This window comes from Micropterus salmoides, unplaced genomic scaffold (genome assembly GCF_014851395.1).
Source record: "Micropterus salmoides isolate LMB-PRFRI ecotype aquatic unplaced genomic scaffold, ASM1485139v1 Ms_hic_scaffold_2, whole genome shotgun sequence".
In the NCBI taxonomy this organism is placed as follows: Eukaryota; Metazoa; Chordata; class Actinopteri; order Centrarchiformes; family Centrarchidae; genus Micropterus; species Micropterus salmoides.
In genome coordinates, this window is record NW_024041150.1 from 26,308,572 (window position 1) to 26,326,623 (window position 18,052).

The following is an 18,052-nucleotide window of genomic DNA, read 5'->3' on the forward strand; positions in this document are numbered from 1 at the left end:
ATAGGTTATTATTTGGATTAGAGTAACCAATCTACTGTCACATTAATTTTGCTCCTGAAAAAATGTAGGTGAATATCCATGAGATGACAGATTCATTTCCAGAATTAAATGCAAGTCTGTCTGTGTTGTTTGGTGGAGGTTTGGCGCAGCAAAGAGTCTGTTGTCTCTCTTTTGCCAAGTTGCTTTGAGGTCAACTTCAGATTAACTAACGTGATGTATCCCTGCTGCCATGATGCATTACCACTCACATTGTTCTCCGGGTCGACTCACAAGGCAGGCATTGCTTTCAATTACACCCTCAACTTTTCTTTTTAATTAAATGTACAGGCAGATTAATTACAGGACAACTTAAATGATGAAAAAATTAGAGGTGTCCTGCAACATTGTGTTTGGTGTGAATCTGGCTCCTCTCTGGTCCCTCCAGCCCTTAAACTGTCACGCCCGCTGTTCAATAAGCAATCTGGTAGGGAGGCGTACAAACGAGTGGACTCGCGCAGGGCAGTTTGTTTCTGTTTGCCAGACAGGTTCGATTCTTTGAGAGACACGGCCCACAAAACCAGACACCCAGGGCCAGAGGCTGGGTAAAAACTAATTATGGTGGTGTTAAAAGGCAAGCTCAATGAGGCACAGGAAAGACAGCCAGATTCTCAGCACCTCTTGACTTAAGCTCTGCAGGCTAGCAGTGGGGGTTTGTGGGACTAAACAAGGCGGTTTATGCTTTGGGTTGAAGAACAGTACTCCCAAATGAAGTGTGTGGCATCCTGTCTTTGAGAACAGAGTCATCTGTAATTTTAAGAAACAAATAGATAATTTCCTCAGAACGGAAAGATTTTGGAATTCTTACAATCCTATAAAATGTAGCATTAGGTGGGAAAATCCTTCTACATGCATTCTCTAATGGATTTCAATTGACTTCATTCACACACAAAAGAGAGGAATGATGGTGCAAAAACGTCATGGCTCTTTTCATGTCTGACGCGGTTGTCTGTGTGAGACGAAAGTAGACAGATATCCATCACACCATGGAGATGATCATTGTGATAGAGCTGGTCTATATCTGGAAGACACCAGAGGGCCTTTATACAGGGAGAACAAACGGATATGTGGGTATCAAATGAAGGCATTAGGGAGAGAGCCTGAGTGACACAAACATGTTATGAGAGATGGGCAACATCTGGTGCAATGGATCTTATCCTCAATCGCCGGTCATTACTTTGAGTTCCGATGCAGACCCACTGCTCTACTTGTGATACTAATCTTGGCCCTAATTCCCATGTATCCCCTGGCTTAATGGGCTCTTTAGAGTATTAAAATTTTTTACTTTCCCTACATGTTTCTAGTATATTTTAATGTTGCCCTTTCTCTCCACACAGTTGCAGTGCCTGTACAATTTGTGAATGCCTAGTTAATGCAGAGCTTTCCAATTGTTTGCTTTGTTTAAGTGGCATTACAGGGGATTTCCAGGAGCATCTTGTTTGAATTTAGGTGTTAATTCTAAATGATCAAAAAAAGAAAAACAAAGGAATAAAGTGAGATTTTAGCATTATTGCATATTAACAGTTTTACTTTCACGCAAATAGTAGATGTATTGCTGCTGAGTCCTGTTCTTTGTGATTCTGCAGGATGCCTCTAGGGATTTATAAGGTGCATTATTTTGCTGCCTTTCAAAACTGGTGCAGTGTGAGGAGGAAAGGCAGAGAGCAATACTAGGGGTTAGAGAGGTGGGTGAAACTGCCTCCAACAAAATGAGCGCGGCCCCTGAACTAAACCCAGGGGATTGAAAGTGGATTGAATGCATCTCACCATATATAGACAGCGACGGGCACCGCAGGGACAGCGATGGGGAGAGAGGGGAGTGAGTCAACGAGTGGGACGAGGATGAAGAAAAGGAGCAGTGGGGAGAGAGCAAAAGAGCAGTGGTGTGTTACCAGCTGACCACTGGAGCTTTTCAAACCCCCCTCCTCTCCCATTATACCATTACTGAGAGGGTCCTGTTTTCACCCAGCCATACAGTATTCTGGTGCAGCGCCAAGCCTGCTGGCTGCTCCGCTGAGTGCCCCACCACTTCGCTGCGCCATCAACACCAGGACATGCACACAATTGGAAGAGCCAGACTAATTCCTGGATGACAGGAACAAGAGGGCATCGGGTTCCTAGGGGTTAAAATGCCTTAATCTTTTTATCCTGTGCTAGAGAGGACTATTCACAGATTTGATACACTCTCTAAATCCTTAAGTGGCATGCGAGGGCAAGGCTCGGGGGGGGGGATTCCACACACACAGATGAACCCTGGCAGCCAGCCGAGGTTAGTGGAGCTATAAGAAATCAAATATGTGGTGTTCGGGTTATAATGTACATCATAATATATTCCTTGTACAATGAAGTCTATATGTTTGTGTCAAAATAATGTTAAAATGATTAATTGGTGAACTTGAAGTGCAGTTCGTTCATGAAAGTGCTTTCTGCAAAGCGAATTAATCTGCTATTATCACAAGAAAAACATCACATAGACACTTTTTACTTAGCGAGTCTTCTCCCCCTGCAAGCATCTATATTCCTTCCTCTTCTCTGCTCTTTCTTGGTACTCTCCAGCATACTCACGCACATCCTCAGCATCCCCAGTTCCCTAATGAGGCGTGATCACTGTGTTAAACTGCTAATTAAAATCAGATATTAAAGCCCGCTACCCATAATCCCTCTTGGCTTGCGCTACAAACACCAGGCTGGCTGTCGCCTGGCATTATGCTCCAGCGGATCCCCGGCAGCAGTAGCTCGCCTCACCTTCACAGAGCAGTCAGTGCATCAATCAGCAGCTAATCTTTAAACTCCGTAATATGGGCCATCACGAAGCAATGTAAACTTTGATTCCCCCTTCTCCTTTTCTCAATGTGACCCAGCAGCGGTCGCATCATGTAAGGTGTGGATGAGGGTGTGCGTAAGCAAACAGATACTGAAAACATGCTAGAGACATATGGTGTGTGTCAGCATTGTACATATTGAATAGAGAGGCTCTAATTTGAACAAAATGAGGACGACATGTCAGAGAATACACAGATTCTAATCTATGAAGGATCTGGCTTTCACAGAACAGCTGGCAGGCCATTATGGAGCATACACTAATGACCAGCCATGCAAAATTGATGAGTCATTGATCTCTGATATTCATTGGATTTTAGATTGTGAAATGTACAAATGTACTCTTAATACACAATATGTTAAGAGGGATGAAGACATACTTCCACTCCTTTGGTTGAAGACAGAAAGGCAAGATGCAAATTTTTCGGTGATTTTTAAGCGTGCTTGCCATGTAATATGCTTGTAATTTCTGAGAGAGCACTTTCAGCCTTACCTCTCTAATCCTTCACAGCTGCAGGAAAAAAAAAAGTTTTTCCCCACCAATTTCCAATTAATATTCTCCGCTGTAGAATGGTCAAGACCTTAGTGATCTTCTGTCTCCTCTGCTCAGGGCGATGCGGCGCTGAGGGCACGGCTCCAAACAAACTCAGGTCTCCACGGTGGAGAGTAGGGGTGAACTCTGAACCTTTCTCTGCTACCTCATTAGCCTGCATACACACTGGCATCTGTTCTATCATGAACCCGAATATGACCGCATGAAAGCGGCAAATAACGGCTCTCATTGGACCTTGTGGGATTAGATCGGTGATGACCGGAGTTCACTGACTGCACGGCACCATTCAGCTCTCATTCATTTGGAAAAGAAATGCCCATTTGATGGCAAAGAATAACCTAATGAACCTGCTGTGGTGTGGTCTGTTGGTTTTTCTTGTGCGTTTCTGCTTGGAGAGAAGAGAACTGATGAAATAAGAGGAAGGGGAGCAGCCAAGGAAGGAGGGAGAGGAAATCGACAGTCAGAATGAGAGGGGTCATTGAGCACAACAGGAACACGGAGCCCCGCTCAGCTGGAGGGACTCTGGCGAGGACGGAGTCACCTATCTTATGGTGACAAGCGGCAAATAGGGCCCCATTACCGCACAGAATGCTAATGCCAAACTTTGGGCCCCGGGGACTGGCCCCGTTCCCCAAACACAAGGAGAGGAGACCTGCCAGGGTGCATGCATGACAGCTTCCATTCACACCCACGAGTGCAAGAGATAATAACCGTATAAATCACAAGAGACTCTTACACTCTTTTCTTTCTCACCCCTTCGCTGCTCTCAATCTGTGTCTTGACTGTGTCTAACTCTTGCTGTTCCTAATTGACCACTCATCCATTTTTTTCCTCATTCCCCTACCAGTCCCATTCTTTATTGTCTCTTAACAAATCACTACACACACACACACACACACACACACACACACACACACACACACATTCCCTTCGATGTGTCTCTTTCATTGTCAGATTCTTAAAAAAAAAACAACAACAAAAAAACCCAAGGACAGCTGGTGAAAACCACTGATATTGATTAAACAATCCCTGTTCATCATATCCAAAAATAGCGCTGCCAGCATAGATTGAAAAGCACATTATATGCACAGTAACAGGCTGCGGTGATAATTAAACAAGGGCTAACAATTGTGGATTGGAGTGTTGTATTTTTTGTAGATATTAATAGGAAAACAAATTTTGTGTAAAATCCATCATGGAGAAATATTATTTGATTAAAAGTCTGTATTCTCTTTCTATGGTCCATTTCTTTCATTTCCCATTATGCAGGTTTCTCATGGCAGTGAAGGAAATACATTTTTAAAATAACTAACAAAACTGTGGATTTTTTGCCTGTTGTATTCAAACAAGGGCAAAAAAAAAAAAAAAGTCAAGGGGAAAGATGAAGAGAAGAGACTGCAGAAAGGCAGACTTGTCTCTCCGTTCCCTCAGGCCTGTGGTGTGGGCACTGACTCTATTTGACATCAAGTTGCAGCGCTGTGAAAGAGTGAGGCAGAGACAGAAACACACAGAGGGAGACATCAGAGCTCTTATGCCTTCAGGGGTTGTGTAAATGTAAGTCATGCCATGATGGGGCGACTTGTTCCGGGTAACATCACCCTTATAACTTTGATTTCGTTTGGGGAGTTCAGACAGTTTTTGACTTCCTTGCTCCTACTCTTTTCTGAGTGGCAAAAGAACTGATATAAAAAATACAAAAGCTGCAAACTGAGATTAGATATCAAATGAAACAACGTGATGTCTAGCTGTGTCTGACCATAAAGTTCATGTGCCCTGGTAGAACATATAACAGAACTAAGATGAGCACATACTATGCACTGGAATCACCAAGCTGTAGATCTCAATTCATCTATTAGATGACAATGCTACTTTTCTCTGTCATCATTGTAGAATTATTTATAGTTGTAATTCTGGTGTTGGAGTTGGGTGGACAAAACAAGCAATTTGAAGAGGTAGCCTTGGGCTTTACAGTTTAAAACTTTAAAAACATTTAAAGCATCAATATTTTTTATTAACAAAACTATACTACTGGCATTGTAAAGGGGTCGCTTATAGTGATGGAGCCATACTGAGTCTGCAGTTCCCCTGAGCTCTAGAGAGCTTTGTTGTGATATTAAGCAGGTAGCTCATTTCAGTGAAAAAGCTATTAAACCCACTGTTCACTTCCTGCCCGGCACCAAACTGCAAACAGACAAAGGTAGTGAAAAGCTGGTGAACACGCTAAAGAGCCAGATATTTCCCTCAGGAGTTGGTGGAGACCAAGCCAGAGCTAAAAGGAGAGTGAATATTGGATTTACGTTCATCAGTTGGCCAGAAACACAAATCCAAATGAATAATATTTATAATCTTGCTACATATCATCTGGAATCTGTAATTTGTTTTACCCTATGAACTTGTGATCATACTGTGTCAGTGATCAGTGATCATCAGTGTCAAATCAAAAGATCTCTTCACAAGTGATCAAAAATTCCACAGGGTACCTTTAAACTTTCCCCTTTGATGTGCTGAAGGTCAATTCAAAACCCAGCAACCAATAACATCACCTGGCGCAAAGCAGCACACAGCGTAGCGCAAGTGTCATTGCTAGTTTCCAACCGACGCAGGTGTCATTTTAACATCCACGTTGTGTAAGTAGCAAATGTACTTGCGCTCATCTGTTTGCCCATGGGAATGTTGGTCTTGAAATGAGGTTTGGTAGGGTGTATTGTTGACCAACAAAAACCTGGCCTAAAGTCAGTGGTGCGGTATTTTCCTGCTATTTAAAGGGCTCAATACCTGGCTTCCAGTGATGTGCAGATCCCAGTTATATCTACGGATCGGGTGGGTCTTGTTGTGAGTTGCAGATGGCTAAAATAGGGTCTCCCATTAAAAAAAGACGCTGTGTGCATTTATGCATGAGACATCGACAGGACTGGTCAGGATGCACTGACAGCAGACTCTTAAATCATTAAAGTAAATCACATGAATGCTAACATATCTCTGCAAGTTGATTTCCAACATGTCCTCATATCCAAGCAACAGAATAGGTCGACAAAATGTATATGACGATGTCTGTGAAGGCTCTCAGTCATTCAGGTCATAGTTATCCAAAGACGACGACCCCACAGTGGTTAAATAGCGGAGTTTCTCTGCTAGTCATTTCAGAACTGAAGAAGTCTCTTGGATGAGGGACGAAACATCTTCCAGTATCTTCAACCAAGTCAAGGTGCCCTTGACTTCAACCTTCTTTGGACATATATGACCATTATAAACTACCGACAAGGTGTACTGGACCTTATCAAGTGGTTACCACTGTTAAACAAAATCTACTTGGTTAGGTTAGTAAAAGATTGTGGTTTGGGTTCGAATTAGTTTGTTATGTGTTAAATATGGGTCATAATAAGCTGCTTGCACAGTCAAACTATACGCCTGCTTTTCAGGTGAGGACTAGCTTTGATTTGCACACTGCACTGAATTAAATGTAAACCAATAGGAGGGTTTGAAATCAGTCTAAAAGAGTGGTGTAATTTGAAAATTGCAGGCAGAAATGTAATTAGTAGTTAATGGTCTAAAACATGCAAAAGTATCAGTGTGTTCTCTAATTAGTTTTCAGCCACGTCATTTATTTCAATTTTGGGCTATTAATCATTTTGCATAAGTTCTTAAGCCATTTTACAATGAAAAGCGAGAAGAATAAAACATGACTCCTCTACTGCAGTTTTCTGAAACACCCACGTCCATCATATAAAGTCTTTTCCTAGCCCTAACCCCATAATGCTTTTGACTGCAACAGTGAAAAGCGAGGCCAATACGACACTAGCCACAAACCACTAGGGAGTAATGGGAGTAAAACCTTTGGGTAATGCACTCCACACAATGGCCCTATTTACTGAGGCACCTGAAAGAGAGCTCCATAGTGCAAAATAGCACATTACTGTGTAGGAGGACCGCGTAGGATTTCAGACCAATCACACGGTATCCTTCATGCTGCAGACAATAAACGTGCAAGAGGGAAAGTGGATAGTTGCAACTCTAGGGAGTTCATGAGTGTAGGTGTGTATGGATGAAACGGAATTCACTTTTTTCTCTCTCACATAGATCAATCATGTGAGGATATGTGTAGGTATGTCTGTGCATGACAGATCCTGCATCTTCCTGCTGCATTGTTACATAATGTAAATACACAACAGAGTTGTCCACCGTAGGAAAGGAACATGAAAATAATGGATGTTTGACTTCTAGGGAAACTTTATTAGTAGAAAGCAAGAGAATCAGAAATCCATTTCAACAGGACTGTTTTTTTATGAAATGTGACAGAAAAAGATTTGAATGCACACCTCAAATATGTTTCCTCAACTTTGTAATTGTTCACTTCTTATCTGCACTTTCCCTTTACACCTCAAATTTGGCAAAGTAATCTAAAATGGAGTGAAATTAAATATAACGATGGAATGCATCTTAAAGTACGCTCCCCTGTGCTCATGTGTGTATGTGCGTGTCAATGTATTTGTCTGCATGCCTGTGTAACTGCCTGTCCCTTTTGGTTTGCCTGTCATTGTGTACCGTGGTCCATTTGGCCCCACACAGTAAGAAACGGAGTGGTTGGCGTTACAAATCCCATCTGAATTCCTCAGTGAAAGGGATTGAATGCCCACCTTCTGACCGTGCATTCCAAAGAGCAGCAGGGTGTCCTCTTTGATATCTGCCCGAAGAACAAAACACAGCTCCATTGCCTATAAGGTGGCATTTTCTATCAAAGCAAAAGGCCATAATCCAGACTTATACTCTAAATCCAATGTACACTGACATAATGCCCCCTAAGCTGCCTAATTCCTTCTAGAGCCCTCAATGTTTTCTCCACTGTCTCTCTTTTTTCTGTCTGTCTTGATGTTTTTCCCTCTCTTGCTCGTGCACTGTATCTTTCCTTTACGTCTCTCTTCTCTCTATCCCTTTTCACATGCCTGTCAGTTCACCCACTTCACAGTATTGTTCTTGTTTGTGTGCCTTCCCTCTATTCATCTTCCTCTCTGGCCTTCTCTTTGTCTCCCAGCACATATTTATACCTTTTGAATCCCTCCCTCCTCCTTTTTCTCTCTATATATGTATTTTTCCCCATCTGCACTCCCATCTCAATAACAACAACAGCAAGAGTATTCTGTCCAAACAACCATCTGAGTGCTGCTGGTTGCTAGGATACCCCACGGCCATTGTGATTGGTTCTCATTATAACTGGGATTTGCAGTTTAATCCAGGCTATGTAATTGGCCGGCTCTCCAGTGTTCAGCTAGGCTTAACTCCTCAGACGAGCATGCATTTAGCAATGATGCAGTGCTATCATGTATCAACAAATACAGCAAGCTAATACAGATAGAAATACACTCAATTTCAGCCCTCTTGTTGCGCTCTCTCTGAGCAACACAAGTGATGATGACACAACACGTGCTTTGTCTTCCAGCCAGCATGACAACAGCCCCGGTCAGTAGATGTCATATGACACCCGAAAAGTCAAGTTACTTGACACGCGCTCATGTGTCACTTTCTGTGTGTGGGTGTCGTGAGTGGTCACTGTGCCGACATTTAACACACACATACACACACACACACAAGACTTCAAGGCAGCGTTGTCGCACCTGATGGATGATGTGTCACACATACGCAGACACACAAGCAGGGGTGTCACATGTGAGATGACTGTCACTTAGGCAAAGTGGTGATGAGACAATGAAATGCAACTGTGTGTGTGTGTGTGTGTGTGTGTGTGTGTGTGTGTGTGTGTGTGTGAGCGTGTGTGTGTGAGCGTGTGTGTGTGAGCGAGAGGAAACATAGGGAGAGCCTGGGTAGATTTAGACAGATGATGACTAACTTGACAAAGACCATTCTCTTTTGCGGAATTTAAAACAAAGGCTGTCTGTACATGTAGCATCCTTATTGTCTATCTCATGTTGTTCTGCCACCCAAATAATTTATTCCTGACGTATTCATACAGGTTATGTGTGAGCCGACACGAAAGCTGTGCTACATGAAAAGCAACAAGGGTTGGAAGAAAAATATTTTCTCACTTGCAACGGGTGGTATCTGACCATGAAGACAGCGTCTTTAGATATCTGCCTCTAAAGCTTCTGCTCCCTCCCGACACAGTGGAGGTGAATGGAATTTTGTTTGGGCTCCTCAAAGCACTGAAAGATGGAATTTGAAAAACTCTGCAGTAATTTTTCTTGGATACTAAAGAAAGTCCATATATGTTGCTGTGCACTGTTTTTGTGTCTTGAATATTAATTTGTCACATACTACATATGTGAGTTCTCTTTTCTTTTCCTGTAAAACGTAAAAATTATTTTGATGACTGATCTAGAAGTCATTATATAAATGAGAGAAAACCAAGCGGGAACCTACGGGTCTAAAAAGTAAAGCTAATGTGGAAGTGCCTTAAACCTGCATTCTTTTTAACACCCAGCAGGTGTACAACTCCAACAATTGCATTGGACTGAATGGAAAATTGACCCTACTTCTCACCTGAGTTATTCCCTCAGTAAACACTTCCCTAATGAGTTTACGATTGCAATATCTAGTTTCAAGTCTTCTTAAATACAGCGTGAAGTTCATTTTGTAAATTATGGTCACATTTAGAGAAAAATAGACGATAAAGCAGGGTATGCTTTAAGGCGTGGCTATCTTGTGATTGACAAGTCGTTACTATGGTGACCTGTCAATAAGGATAGAACGAAAGGATTATGCACTGCACTGTGTAGATTTGACCAGCACTGTTGAAAAAGCTTATTAAGGGTAGGCTGTTCATTTTTCCAGTAATTACATTTTGTTTTAAGCCTGTTTTTCGCTAGCTACAGTTAGCAATTAGCATTAATAAGCTGTCACAGTTAATGTGAATTACGGATGCACCTTGCTAACCAAGCTAGCCAGCGCCACCATCTTGTCCAAATATGGTCACGTCTGTTGTCTGGTTACAAAAAGTGATGATGGTGACGGCCAAAATGCCAAACCCGAGCCTTCAGAAAGGTAGTCAACAGTGACTTCAGGGTGACTCCATCCACTATTTTACTATGGAGAAAACCCTCAGCTGGGCCAGATGTTTTCCTCTTGCACACTTGTAATTCTCTTTCAATAAATCACTTGAGTCAAAAACAATTCAATACAATATAACTGTAAGTTCAAAACACAATGCAAGTGAATCTGAGCTGGTCCCAGGGAGCAACTGATTTCTTTATAATCCACAGTCCATCATTAAATGTTTTATCACACCATGATTATTGAACTTAATTCTTTACATATCAGTTATGTTTAGTAATAATAAATAAAATAATTTAAAATAACATTCCCACAGTATACAATCATATGTGATTTTCAAAGACTAGCTACCTCCTGCCATGATTTAAAACTGCACTTGACTGTTAGCTTGTGGGTAGCTAGCAGAGCAATATCTTAGTAGGAGGTGTTTGTTTGGATTTCAGTCTGCAAATCGTTGCTTACATTTCCAAAGGTGGTTGAAGTCTAATTTATTCATTTCGCCCTCATCCTTCTTCTCCTGATCTAACAATGCCAATGAAGGAGATGTGGGGGAAGGTAAACAGGGAAAAATATGTATTTACTTTGGGTGAACTGTCCCTTTAAAATTAAACATTGATGTGTGTTACTATAGTAGCGTTGATACTTTTGAAAATATTTCACTAATTTTGTGTGGTTCCAAGATTGCAACCTTTCATTCAGAACAGCGAGCCGCATATCGGCACAATAATCCTGAAAAAAGGCAGAGTGACAACGGCTATAGACAGACAGGGAGAACAGACAGAGCTGGAAACTCAGGTAAACATTTAGCCGACGTGCTACAGCGTTAGCTCCCCCACAGCTTTTCAGTAACGTTAATCATCTTTACTATCTGTGAATCTGTCATCGGAGGCTCAGCAATGTCAGCGCAGCTACATATATTGGATGATAATGAAACAGTTAGTGAGCTGGAATGGATATTATAGTGAGATTGTGTCACACTTTATAACAGTTAGACCGCAGTAAGTAACTTTACTGTAACTAGTGATAGTGGATGGCTCTTCCTCTGTGTTGCTGTGACCGTTTTATTGCAGTGTTTTATATTATGTGGGTCACGTTAGTTACAGCGACGGAAAGGTGGAGAAGCTCTGTACCTGAGTCTTGGTAAAACCACAATAAATATAAACTGAACGTTACGAAGAAAACAGCGGCAGGTCCAAGCTGTTGGCTGGTTGCTCCTGGCTGCATCTCTATAGGCTAACGTTAGGCTAAATCAACAGTGGTACACAGTATCCTGTGTTGTTGGTGAAGTAATGTGGAAAGCGATATAACTTTGCACCGGATAACATTAGCAACTGCTCAGCATTAGCCGGCGAGCTAATGAAGACTTTCTCTGTGTTTCCCCAGCTTTACTAATGCTCACTTTGTTCTTACTCGACATCATCTGAACCTGTTTGGTCTGATGGGCTTCAGCACATAAACCTTTATTGTTGTTTTGTATCCTTACGTGAAGCCTGTGTTTTGCTGTGAGCTGGTTGTTTTATGGTGTTAGTGGTCTGCATGTTGTTAGCGGTCTTTAGCTGCTGTGTTGTCGCTGTTGTCTGAGAGAGGCTCGGGAGCGCGCACAGGGCTGAATCCGACCCGGAGACTTCACATTAAAAGCAGAACAGTGGCTGATGCAAGCAACGGAGAAAAACAGGCGTGTGTTTCATTTCTAAGTGAGTTTTGAGCCCATTGACAATAAGGCAATGAAAATTTGATTTATTAAAATCAAAAACTTACATATAGCCCCTTTAACTCCACCAGTTTAATAATGCACTTGCAGCTATTTCTGTGTGTGTGCTTGTGTGTGTGTAGTGGTTTCTGGATCTGTGTCGCACTCAAGTAAGCCTAGCAGACTGTTTACGTGCTAATGGAGTTATGGCTACCATATGGCAGCCATCATGGTGTCCACTAGCACAGACATATACAAGGGGCACACACATGTACACACATACGGCTTCGAACACATGCATGCGCGCACAAATACATGCAGTGGCAGCTCCTGGTTATGAAAGATGTGATTGCAAGAATCTTTACGAGGCCCACCCTCAGCCTGCACACTTATGTCCATCCCAAAACACACATCTGGACTGTGCCTTAAGAGGAAATGTTTGCCAAGCACTGTGTTGGATTTGAATGAAAAAAATAAATGAATGATGTCATCGCCCAGGCTACAACTGACGCTATGACCCAATGCAACCATAAACCCCAAACCAAAAAATTAACAAATCTACACATTTTTAGAGGAGAGTTTTGATGTTTGGGTTACTACTACTCAAAAACTCAGCCCACCAAATAACAAAAACTGCATTATTTTGGGAAAAAAAAATATTATTATAAAAAAATTACTTTGCATAAATGCCTACATTATTTTTCATATTGGCTTTGTTCACCTCAATATTTAACCTACCATCAGGAAAAAAAAGTCATGTTAAGGCAATTGGCTGTCCTCTGCAAATTCACAGCAGTCAGATTATTTGGAGCAAGCTACAGCATGCATCTGAATATAAAATGGAGAAATATAAAACACATGCATCTGTATATATATGACACATTGACACATTCTAGAAAGGTCTAATTAAATAACAATACGAATAATCTTTTGAATTTTACTCTCCTGCTATTGCAAAGTAAAAAAGTAATATATGGAAATTCTTAAAGTATGATATTTTTATTACCCTTACCCAAGTGCGAAGCAAATTGCTTAGCAGTGGGAAAAAAAAATTCAACCCAAGAAAGAATGAATTTGTACGACTGCAAACATATCCTGTTATTTTCCAATTGTTATGCTGTTTGCATATTCAGTTGTGCAAGTGAAAATGCTCATTTTGTATGCTAATGATTAGATGTGTGTACATGTGTGTGATAAATGCTTCCCACACAACCTTGATTAATAGCTCTGAGAATTTATGTGATGATGGTGGTGATGAAGATGATTGCGGTTTCTAAATAAGGATTCGCCCATTGCCATATTAAACCTGCTAGTCAGGCAGAGGAGCACTGAGTCGTAACGTTGACTGCGCCTGCCATTCATCTTCATTCGGCCATTTTCACTCCATCATTGCTGAAGGTCAAGCTGAGAGATACATGTGAATGAAACGCTCCCCTTTTTGCAGACAATTATATGTTCATGTGTCAAGGGCATGATGTGAGAATGTTTGATTGTGGAGGCCTATGGCATTTTTCAATTTTAGGGTGGGAGCATTGCATTACCTGATACGGAGCTATATCATGTAAGGTGTAGGCAGTGGAGAGATAGTAAAACGTATAGGCCCATAAAAGGGCTTATCCTGCTTACTTTCTGTCTTCTCAGTTTTTTGTGGACAAGATAACACATAAGAGGAAACCACTTTGTGTGTATGTGGGTGTGACAGTCAGTGATGAACACACATTTTCTTTCTCAAATGACTAAGGTGTTTGAGAATGTAGGTAAGTAAACCCAATGATGATGGCTAATAAATCATATCTTAAAGTCAGTTTAACTAAATAACATACAAACATTTATTTATTTTATTTTATTTATTTATTTAGCCTTTATCTATCTATCTATCTCTATCTATATATATATATATATATATATATATCTAATCATGCAGATAGTGGCAGTTGATGGAATTCCATTGTTATGGCCTGGCTCAAGTGACCACAACAAAAGGGAGACGCACCATGGCAACCATCTAATAAACCCAATTTTAATTTCATTTAATTAAACCAAAATTAACCAAAGTAAGAGTTGTGCTAAATTAAAAGGGTATGGGGTATGAACATCAGTAGTTTCAGTAGTGTCAGGGCAGCATGATGGATGCATGAATAGGGGTGTGTGCAGGTGTTGTAATTTGCAAGGAACAAGGTAAATACCACTGAAGCAACATATCAAAAAACCAAAGGTGGAGCGTGTGGAGAGAAACAGAGAGGAATCAGTTAGCAGGGACATCTGTCTCTTCAGCCCAGCAGCAGCAGCTCCTCTAAGAATGAGAACAAGCAGATACAAATAATCTACAGAGCAATGGGCCCAGGTGTCCAGAGTTACAGCAATCAGCCAGAGCTCTTCACCTGCAAGGGAGAGAGAGATTAGCCACAACCACACATGACCCCACAGGGCGTCACACCATTTGTACTAATTTAACTACAATTAAATAACACTAAAATAGTTACACTGGATAATCCACAGAACAATCCAATACCGGGGCTCATAGGGACCGTTTCTTCAGTAGAAAGTAGTCCATGTTAAAGCTTTTCACAGTGAGACTTATCTGTGGATTGTTTCTGTAAAGATGAGCACCATAAGCCAAGTTCTGTTCATCTCCATTTTACTCGAGTATCAGCACCTGGGACTGGCTCATCCACAGTCCTGGATGCCTCCCATTTATAGGTGTAGGTAAGTGGCTGCTCTTTATCGGCGTTGGGTAAGTTAACTAGATGAAGACTTGCCAAACCAATCACTCAGTCCTCATCCCTAATGCTTTCTCTCTTGTAAAACCTGACCATAGTTTGCTTACTTCTCAAAGTTAGATTTTTAGTGTGCCTCTTGTGGTCGGTGGTGGAAAAAAACCCCCACAACAGACAACTGTTCTCACTGGCTGTTGTTGCAGTGATGAGCCCATTGGTGCACCAGAATGAGGCAAAGTAGATGCCGAACTTTATTGGCTGCTCTGTTGGAGGTGTTTCCAAGCAGTATTGTATGTTTTGGAAAATGAAAGACTTCAAAGATGAGGATTAACTGGTTGGTTTGGCAAAAGCACATCTGGATGACTTGTGTGCCACCGATACAGAGCATCATTGGGGCTGTCTCCCATGCAGTGGACAAGACCGTCGCTTTGGGGTTAAGATCATGTACTGCAACATCTGTGGTATGAGTCTGACTGGGGACCTTTGTTGCGTGTTATTCCCCATACCTCTAGTCATCTAAAACTGCCAAAATGTCCAGTAAAAACAGGCATAAAAATGCCCCAAAAATAAAAAGAGAAGTAGATCTCAAAACCAAGGGAAGTGAAACCAAACCTATCTGCATTATTATTTCACAGTGTTAGCTAAAATGTTGTTTTCTTTCTTTTTGCACCACTAGGGATAAAATAAAAAGTTTTTTCATAATTTAGTTGAAGTGACCCTTGGCATATGGCTGGATGGTATATGGGAGAGGAGGTCGAACGCAGGTTTCTGTTACTGAAAAATAAGTGCAAGTCACTCCATCTGCTTCACTTAGGTAGCGCAGGGGCATCTCCCAGATTTAAATTCATGATACTGTCCGTGTGCAAAGATGAGAAAAAAAAGCTCACATGCTCAGCTAACCTTCCCAGAATGTGTAAAGGTTACATCAAACAGTGCTGCTGTCCATCCAGCTCCCCCACCGCAGTCTCTTCTCGGCACAGCCCAGTCGAGTTGCCGATTTCAAGTGTCTGACTTGTGTTGTTGTTGTTTTCTCCTGTGGGCTGAGTTTTACACAGTCTGTCAATCTCCTGAGCGTCACACATTAGAAGGACCAGTGGAGTGAGACACCAAGAGTGATCCCTCTGGGGAACAGCTCCTACCACCCCCACCCCCCTCTGTTTGTCTCTCTTTATCTTCCAGCCTTTCTCTTCCTCTCTCTCTCTACCCTTCTCTTTCTTTCTCTCTGCATGTCCTTCTCTCTTTCCTCATCCTCTTCTCTTCCTCCTTCTCCACCGACAACTCCCCAGACGCCTGGCCAAGTTGGAGAGGCTACGCTACATCTGTTGGCGCGCTCAGTGCTCGAGTGGTCGGCCAAGCCCAGCCAACATCCCCCCAGCATGCATCACAGCGAGTGTGCAACTAATGAACACGACTGAAGGAATGTGCCAGTGCCCGTCCCCTGCCTTTTTGTTTGATAAGTTTCACTCTCAATAGGGGCACTGTTTACAATGAATTCAGTCCGGAACAAAGAGCGGAAATATCAAGTCAGATGACCGTGGAATGTTTGTGGAAACCGCTCAGATGAAACAGAAATCACTCTCCAAACTCTCTTCTGACATTTGAGGAAGAAAGTCAATGAATCACATGAAGATCCCGAGTGAGTGACTTCTCAAAGGAGCAGGGGTTTGTAAAAGTTTAATACGGTGAGAGCATCCTGACCCAGCAAAACACCTAACAAGAATGGCTACAGCCCAGAAATCTGAAAAGTCAAATGAAAAACTGTCAAATGTGAAAATCAACTTTCTTTGCTCTTACAAGTGACTTTATTTGAAGGATTGTGTCTTAGCTTTCAGACCCCCGTCCTCCACACATATTCCCATCTCCATACTCATGCAAAGGAAATACATAAATGCAGAGCTTTTAACTCAAGTCTCTGTATGAATAGCCCTGGCATTCTTCTGGATTTAATGAAAGCTTCCAAAGTGAGTGAAAGCCTGAAATGGCATTAGCCGGCACACAATAGTAGCCTTAACTGTAGGTATTAAACCTTAACAGCCAAGACCTAATTGGCTGACCAGTGAATAGGCCAATGGGTGGCTGACTCTTAAGCAGCAATGTCAGAATGCTTGACCGACCAACAGCTTGCCCTTGTCTCCTTCTTTCTACTGCAAATGAGAAAAAGCTTGGACGTCCCTCTTGATTAAACATCCGTATCAACCTCACATCGTCCCACATGCCCGTTCTTTTGTTTGGCTTTTCTTCACTTAAATCGCCTGTGAAATTCTTTAGTGAATGTGGAGGACTCAGCTTAATTTTTTTGCCAAATGTGACCGCTATCAGTTCTTTCATCTACCTATACCGCCGCGGTAAGTGAGTTTAGATCTATTCCACAGCAAATGCTTCTCGGTTGCACATTGCTGCCCGCATTTAAGGTGCCTTCATGTGACAAAACCAACACAAAAACACTCAGTCAAGTGAAGAAAGCATCAGACCCTTGGATCTATTATCGCAGAGGGTGGATGGGAGGGGGTCCGGGGCGCATCCAATCACTGACTTCAATGAAGTGAAGTACTCCCTGGCCAATAGAGGAACAAGACAGTGGAATGGTTGAGTACAATCATGCAGTGAAGCCCCCGTTATCCAGCCAAGTGTGCTAATCAAAACTGTGTGTGCCTGATCAATACCAGTGGACAACAGATTGCCCTTCTGGAGGCTAGACGGGTGTATCAAAAGCCAGGGGAGAGGGTACAGATAAGAGACAGTGAGGGCTCGGGGGTAATATGGGAACCAGGGACAAGTTGAGTGATTTGAGCGGGTATAAAGTGAGACACTGCCTGGCCCAAGGAGGGAGAAAGATCATGCACACACACACACACACGCACACACACACACACACACACACACACACACACACACACACACACACACACACACACAGGGAAGTCATTTAAAAGGGTGGTGCCTGGTGTTTCTCCAGCAGTGACTGATGTAAGCAGCTTGACAACGACCATGTCCTCTGTAATGTAGACAATTGTTAAAACACGTTTTCCCACCACTTTAGCCAAATGTGCCATGAGTATTGTTGAACACTAAAAACTGAGCTTCTGAAAATGTGTTTATAAATATTGGTCATGGTGGACACAAAAGTGTTTTCTGCAATGTAAAAACTCCACTATATATTAAGTAGGCCTACAAGTTATCACACAATAATCGTAGGCTATAACCACTGACATATCCTTTAATTTTGTTTTTCAG